The 7,299-nt window shown below is 36.0% G+C and overlaps 1 pseudogene; it reads right to left on the minus strand.

The window, feature by feature from the left end:
* Nucleotides 1-4,846: 4,846 nt before the first annotated feature.
* LOC149511681 (disease resistance protein SUMM2-like) lies at nt 4,847-6,806 on the minus strand (annotated as a pseudogene).
* Nucleotides 6,807-7,299: the final 493 nt, after the last annotated feature.

Here is a 7,299-nt window from a genome sequence, read left to right on the forward strand (position 1 = left end):
ATAGACAAGATTTTGACGAGTGGCAAGAGAAAAAGGATTATTGGGCTCGCACTTGTAATATGGAGGTGGATGCTAGAGAGATGTGGAGAGCGAAAAGCTTAAAGAGGCAGTAGTACATCAAACATCTGACTGTTCAAATCTACAAGGCTATTTGAAAAGTAAGCAACATGGTTGAAAAGGCGAAAGCACTGGAATAGGAGATTGTACCAACTCAAAGCCATGGTAAGAGATTACTAAATTTCTTATGTGAAGCTAGGGAGTAATATGCACAAATGTTTTTATGGTTTTTATGGTTTTAACACAAGAATGATCAGATGATGTATAAAGGCCCCCATGGTTAATGAAAGTTTCTTTTTGTTTCGATTGATCTAAAATAATACCCATAATTTGTATATCATTCATTACATACATGCATTTTAATAAAGGCAAATAAGTAATGATATTATATCATGATTTCTAATTCATGGTTAATAAACTAAGGTTTAAGGATAGCAAAGCCGAAGAATCTAAGTCAGACAATCTCGCATAGATATAATACTCGTTCTCAAGCTCGAGTTATGAAAGAAGAGAACGCAACCAAATTTGAAAGATGAAAAAAGGCACAAGAGGAAATAAGAGAAAGAGTGATGGAGATACAGTAAAGTATCGAAGCACAGATGGTTGAATTAAGACAATTACTAACTAGTTCAGTGAAAGGTAAAAAAGTTGCTGAGGCATCAAGGATAGGGGAAGAAGTTAATACGGAAGAACCACTCTATCCTCATGGATTCACTCCACTTCAAGCCCAAGCTCAAGCCCCTCGTGGCATGCACATACACCTACCAAGTGTGTAGCCATATCCCTATGTCAATCATGCTACTGGCCAACAATCAATCCACTTAAATACTAATGATAGACCTATCCCAGTTGATCCCACCATAGTACCAAATCTTAATGAACCAATTGAACAGGAGAAGTCCCGTGAAATGTCGGAGCCTATTATAAACTCAAAAATACGAAACAAGTATGACCAACTTAAAGAGAGGCTCAAAGTGGTTGAAGATAATGACATTTATGAGGTTGTTGACACTAATGAGCTGAGCCTAGTGCCTGACTTGGTTATTCTACCAAAATTTAAGACCGTCGATTTTGAGAAATATGATAGAACAAAGTGTCCTTCCACTCATATTACCATGTTTTTATAGAAAGATGATGGGTCATACCCATAATAACAAACTCTTGATACATTGTTTTCAAGATAGTTTGACTGGTTCAACGATAAAATGGTACGTACAGTTAGATCAAAACAAAATTAACTCGTGAAAAGACTTGGCCAAAGTTTCTTGCTTAGTATAAGTATGTCCTAGATACAGCCCCTAATAGGTTGTCACTACAAAATATGAAAAAAAATCAACGAAAACCTTCAATGAATATAAACATCGATGGAGAGATGCGACAGCCCAAGTCTAATCACCACTGATTGAAAAGGAGATAACTGTGCTATTTGTCAACACATTGAAAGCTCCGTATTATGATAGGTTGGTGGGAAATGCCACGAAAAACTTCTCTGATATGGTAATCTCAGGAGAAATTATAGAAAGCGCTATCAAAAGTGGTAAAATTGAAGGGCCCGAAAAGAAAACAACAAGTTTAAAAAAGAAAGAGAAAGAGACATTTGCTATTACTTATAGAAATCTTTCGCATTATCATTCTGTCCTATATAATATAAGCCCTCAATACCCTCCTTACTACCCTATTGCTAACCAAATTTCTTAACAACCATATCATTACCAAATACCCCGACAACCATCGCCCGGACCAAGCTTTAGCCTTCAGCCATTCAATTATACGTCTACACCTACAACTAGACCATTTGCCCAACCAATCCATCCAAACAACAATCAAAGAACCCCACAAAATAATAACAATTGGGAAAAACTTCATTTTGATCTAATTCTTATGTCTTATACCAATTTGTACTCTCAATTGGTGAGAGGTCATCTTATCACTCCTTCTTACGTAAAACCATTAAAGTCACCTTACCCGAGTTGGTATGACTCTAACTCTAAGTGTGATTATCATTATGGTGTTACAGGACACTCTACTAAAAATTGTACAGCACTTAAACATAAGGTGCAGGGTTTGATAAACGATGGCCTTTTAACTTTTGACACCAAATTCAAGCCAAGTGTTAATGAAAACCCTTTGTCAGATCACACCGGAGGGAAAATTAATATGGTGGATAAGAAAAAAGATGTGAAAATCAAAAGATGTGTGAATGAAATAAAGAATGGGTGTATGACTATTTATGCAAGGTGAGTATGATTCAACCGTTCTTTTTGGATAACAATGGAAGTCATGGAGACTCCGACCATTCTTGAAAGTACCATGGAGGATCGGTTGGACATTCTATCCAAGGTTGTGAGAACTTTAAACAAATATTGCAGAGCTTGATGGATGACGCCATCGTTGAGTTTTATGATGAATGTGATGGAAATAGTGTGAATACAGTAGGTGATGATCGTCCTGGCAAATATACTTTCGATAACTCTTTTCATCCCTGTTGTTCTATAAAATTTTATAACACTCCCACTTAGCTTTAATTACCTTTTTCACATTTTCGTTCCACCACCAAGATTTCTTTCCTAATGGTGCCTTACCCCTAGATTCTCTAAGTGTCTCTTTAGCAACCCTTTGGATTTCGACTGTAATATATTCCCATATTACTTCTACATCCTCATTAGGCTTCCAATCATCTGCTTTTACTAGTCTATCCCTAAACACTACCATTTTATTCCCCTTCAAGTTTCGCCACTTAATACGTAGTTTATAACCATATCTTCTTTGACCCCTTGAGATGGAATAAATCGAGTATTAACAATCTTTGTTGTGTGGCCACACTTCCACATAGTATAACCTTGCAATCTTTACAATTATTTCTATTTTTTTCCTTATAAAAAAGAAATCAATTTGACTAGCATTCTATCCATTCCTAAATGTCATAAAGTATGATTCCCTTTTCCTAAAACATGTGTTTAATATCATTCAATCAAATGCAATAGCAAACTCTAGGATAGTCTCTCTAATTTTGTCCTTTCTCCAAAATCATATCCTCTATGCATCCTTTCAAAGTCATTACCATCATTACTTACGTGACCATTCATGTCTCTTCCAATAAATAATTTTTCTCTATATGGTATGGCTCGCATTGTCTCATCTAAATCTTCTCAAAATTTTTGCTTACTCTCTTGATCCAAACCTATTTACAGGGCATAAGCACTAATGACGTTAACACTTTCCTCTTTTAAAATAAGTTTAACAAGTCAAATTCTATCTCTCTTTTTTGTAACCTCAGCCACATCATCCCTCAAATTGTTATCAACAATTATCCCACTCCATTTCTATGCTTTTCCTTCCTATGTACCAAAGCTTAGAGCCCCATATTTCTATCTCTCTAGCCTTTTCTCCTACCGACTTAGTTTCTTGAAGATACATAATATTAATTCATTTTCTAGTCATTGCATCTCCTATCTCTACAAGCTTACAAGTTAATGATCATATATTCCAAGTAGTTAAGCATAATTTAACCTTATTTGTCCACCAAAACAAGAGAACCTTTGGCTATTTGACACTGCACCTGGGTGATGATGCGGTGCATTGCTTTCGAGTGATGACCTACCAACCCTTGCATGTTTAACATTAAATTTGGGCTTCGATGTAGCACGTTGCTGGGAAGCAACGACCCAATGGGAATTCTTGTTTTAGTCATCATGGTTTGACTATGTTTTATATTGGCTATCAACTTATCGACTTAAAATTCGAGGTTCAAAACTCGACTCAAATTTGATTTAGTTTTATTTTTTTTAGCTTGAGCTCAACTTGAATTAGAAATCGAGCTACTCGAGCTTGCTTGATTAAGCTCAATTAAAATGTAAAAATAAGCTCGATTTTTATATTCGACAAAAACTTAATTTTTTATGATCGAGTTTGAGATATTTTATTAATTAAAATAATTAAAATATACTAAAATATAACAGTTTGATTAAGCTCGTGAGTTATCCGAGTCAGGTATAAGAATGCTCGAACTCGGCTTAATTGATAAGTCGAACTACTCAAGCTCAAGCTTGACTTGATAATAACCGAGCCGAATTCGAATTTTATTCGAATCGAATCCGAATAGCTAGTGAGAATAATGCATCATTTACACTTCTAATCGCCTCCTCCTTTATTTGGGCTTGGGACTGACAGTGTGACAACACACAAACGGAGTTTTCTTGCAAATTGTAAGTGTGGAAAAAAAAACCGAAATGTTGAGATTCCATTGAGATAAGTGTTCTAATAGCAGTAAAATGTGTGAAACGATAGTAATACTATTGCTATAATGATTTAATTATTGTCGATTCCGTTGTCAAGGATGTGGACCAAGCAAGTTCAGATGATAGGCTTTATGTCTACTATATTACATGTGCAAAAGACCAAACAACACTTTGATGTCTTCATTTCATCCTGTCAAAAAAAATAGCCCAACAAAGTTCAAATTGGTTTAATTCTAATTTGTTCATAACTGATTGTACATGGTATCATTTCTAGGTACATATTCTAGTATTTGGTTGTTTTTTCTTTTTTGTGTGTGGAAAAATGAAGTTTTCAATGTTGATTTTTCTGTAGAAACCAGATTTCTGTAGAACATTAAGTTCAGATTGCTAGTCCAAAGGGGAAAAAGTTTCATGTAATGAAGTTAAACAGTGAATTCAGCGAAAAACTTCTGATTAATAGAGTTACAATTCAGAGAAAGACTAGTTTGTCTTCACTTTTGACTGTACTGGCACCTACTCCTTGTTCTTCTGGCTCTCATTGAAATGTTGGTTTATAATAAATAGAGCTCCTGGGTGATAAGTACTGCCATATCTCTTACAAGATCATGCATTTTGACTCTTCCATTTCCAACATTTTCTAACAAGTAAATGTCAACAAATTTTCTTAGGATAGCCTGGCTCGTCTATGTTTGCTTGCATGTTACCCATATCATCTATTAATCCCTTTCTAATCCAATCCCTTATCAGCTACTCCTGGATTCCTGAATCTTCATGATATGATGCAGTAGTGAGGAAACAATTCTGAATTTTGGGATCGTTCAGACGATCGTAGCTGAATCTCAATTGCTGATATACCATGCCTTTAACATCCACATCTATGACAGCCTGTACATTCCTTTTCAATTCCTCCAAGGCATTCCTCCATATAGGAAGGCTATATTCACCTCTCATGCTGCTGGCAATTGTGATTATTGCCAATGGCAAACCAGCACAACGCTCAGCAATGGATCTTGCAAATGGCACTAAAACTGTAAAACTCATTAGATTTTGGCCAACCTTATCCAAAAACAATGTCCACGCTTCTGCTCCAGTATGCGGTTTTATTACTTGACAATCCATGCATCGACATACATCCAATTATCGGGATGTTAGAACTAATTTACTCCCATTACTTGCAGTAGGCTCAGGAATTCCAACTTCCTCTAGAGAAAAACTGTCCAACACATCATGTAAGATTAACACATACCTGCCCTTTTGAGCCAATATTTCAGATAACATCTCTGCTCTTATTGTTTCATCTTCATCTTCTGAAATAACGGCATTAGGTCTCTGTGCAATATTATTCTGTAGTTCAATGACCCAACATTTCCTTGATACAGTGATCCATATACAACAATATTAAAATGGTTTGCATCTTTTAAGATTCATTGTTGGCAAGCTTGATGACGTTTGTTTTCCCAACTCCTGGCATTCCATAAATTCCGATCCTTTGAACCTCATTATTCATCAGGTATCCCAAAATTTCATTCCTTTTAAGTGCTGCTGTTTCACCAACTAAACTTGGCATCGGCAACACTTGTCCAATCCGCAAAGGATCATCAACAATCAAACCATCAGAAAATCTACCCTTTTCAAGAAGTTGTTCAACTTCTTCTATCTCCTTACAAACATTAAAAGCTGCTAGTCCAAGTGCTTCTGATTCTAGGTTCTGTATTTCACCATTTACACTTTCAACATTTTCCGACCATAGTTTAACTTCTTTCTTAACTTTCTTTCTTGGAAGCAGCTCGGTTTTAATTCTTGATGCCGTTTCTTCTTTGTGACCGTTTAGTTGCGCTTTTTCTCTTCAGATTATTTACATTCTGATCAAGGGCTGTAGGGAATTTCCAGTGCTTTCCTATAAAACCCCATATAGTTTTTCCAGCTTCAAAAACTTTTCCTACTTGTCCAGTAAAGTCCCTGCATAACTCCCAATATATGGCATTAGAATGCTTTGTCTTGACCTTTATTTATACCAGTCAACTTCATGGGAATTGTCAGGAAGAAAAATAAAGCAAATTGAAGTGTAGGGGGGGGGGGGGTGGATAACACCCAATATATTAGCAAATTTTCTTCATTGGACAGCATCGGTTGACTGCCAAGATGGTGATCACTCTAACCGGTTCATTACCTAGTTGACACCAAACAACTCAACTGGCCATGCCAAACATGTAAAAGATATAAGAGGTAAGATCAAGCCACAGGTAACACATTCTAAACCTTACACACGCCCTCTCTATTTCCTCCTACCTACCTTCTTCCTCCTATACTTTGCTGACTTAACTAACATTGGCTATCTAGCCAGCCTTCTGACGGGATCTCAATATCCAAGACCAGAAAACATATATATTGCTCCCCTTAATGAAAATATAAGCTTTACACGAAATGAAATATATGTACTTCAAAAATTTTGAGCAAAGGAAATACAGTCAACAACTTTCCAGCAGAATTACGGGTAACAGAATCTGGCATGTTTTCAATGATTAATACGGAGAGAAATTCTTGACATGTTTCTATTAACAGACAAGAAACAAAGTACAAAATAGATAGACACAAAGTACGGAGCCAGCAAATATTACACTAGGAAACCTAAGCAATACCACAGTTGGTGAAGATGATTTAAGAAAATTAAGAAGAACCCTAATGTTCTGCAGAGGAGTGAAATTTACAATTCTTCTTCAACCCCAGAGTGAGCAATTTCCTTTTTAGTCTTCATAGCCGCGGTCTTAAAATTTTGGAACAATATGTTGAGGTGATATGGTATCTAGGAAAAGATAAGACCAGAAAAGGCATCAATTATAAGAATAAAAAATATAAATGAAAAAGAAAACTAGGCAAGGAGGGATTAAAGATAAAGGACTTACAAGTATGCTTAAGCCACCTATTCTACAGCTTGAATTGGTCTTGCTTCCAAAACAACCAAAGAAACAATCACCGGGGTCTTCATCAGCCATTCTGACTTGAC

This window comes from Durio zibethinus, chromosome 25 (assembly GCF_047325235.1).
Source record: "Durio zibethinus cultivar Kanyao isolate XHJ-2024 chromosome 25, ASM4732523v1, whole genome shotgun sequence".
Classification (NCBI taxonomy): Eukaryota; Viridiplantae; Streptophyta; class Magnoliopsida; order Malvales; family Malvaceae; genus Durio; species Durio zibethinus.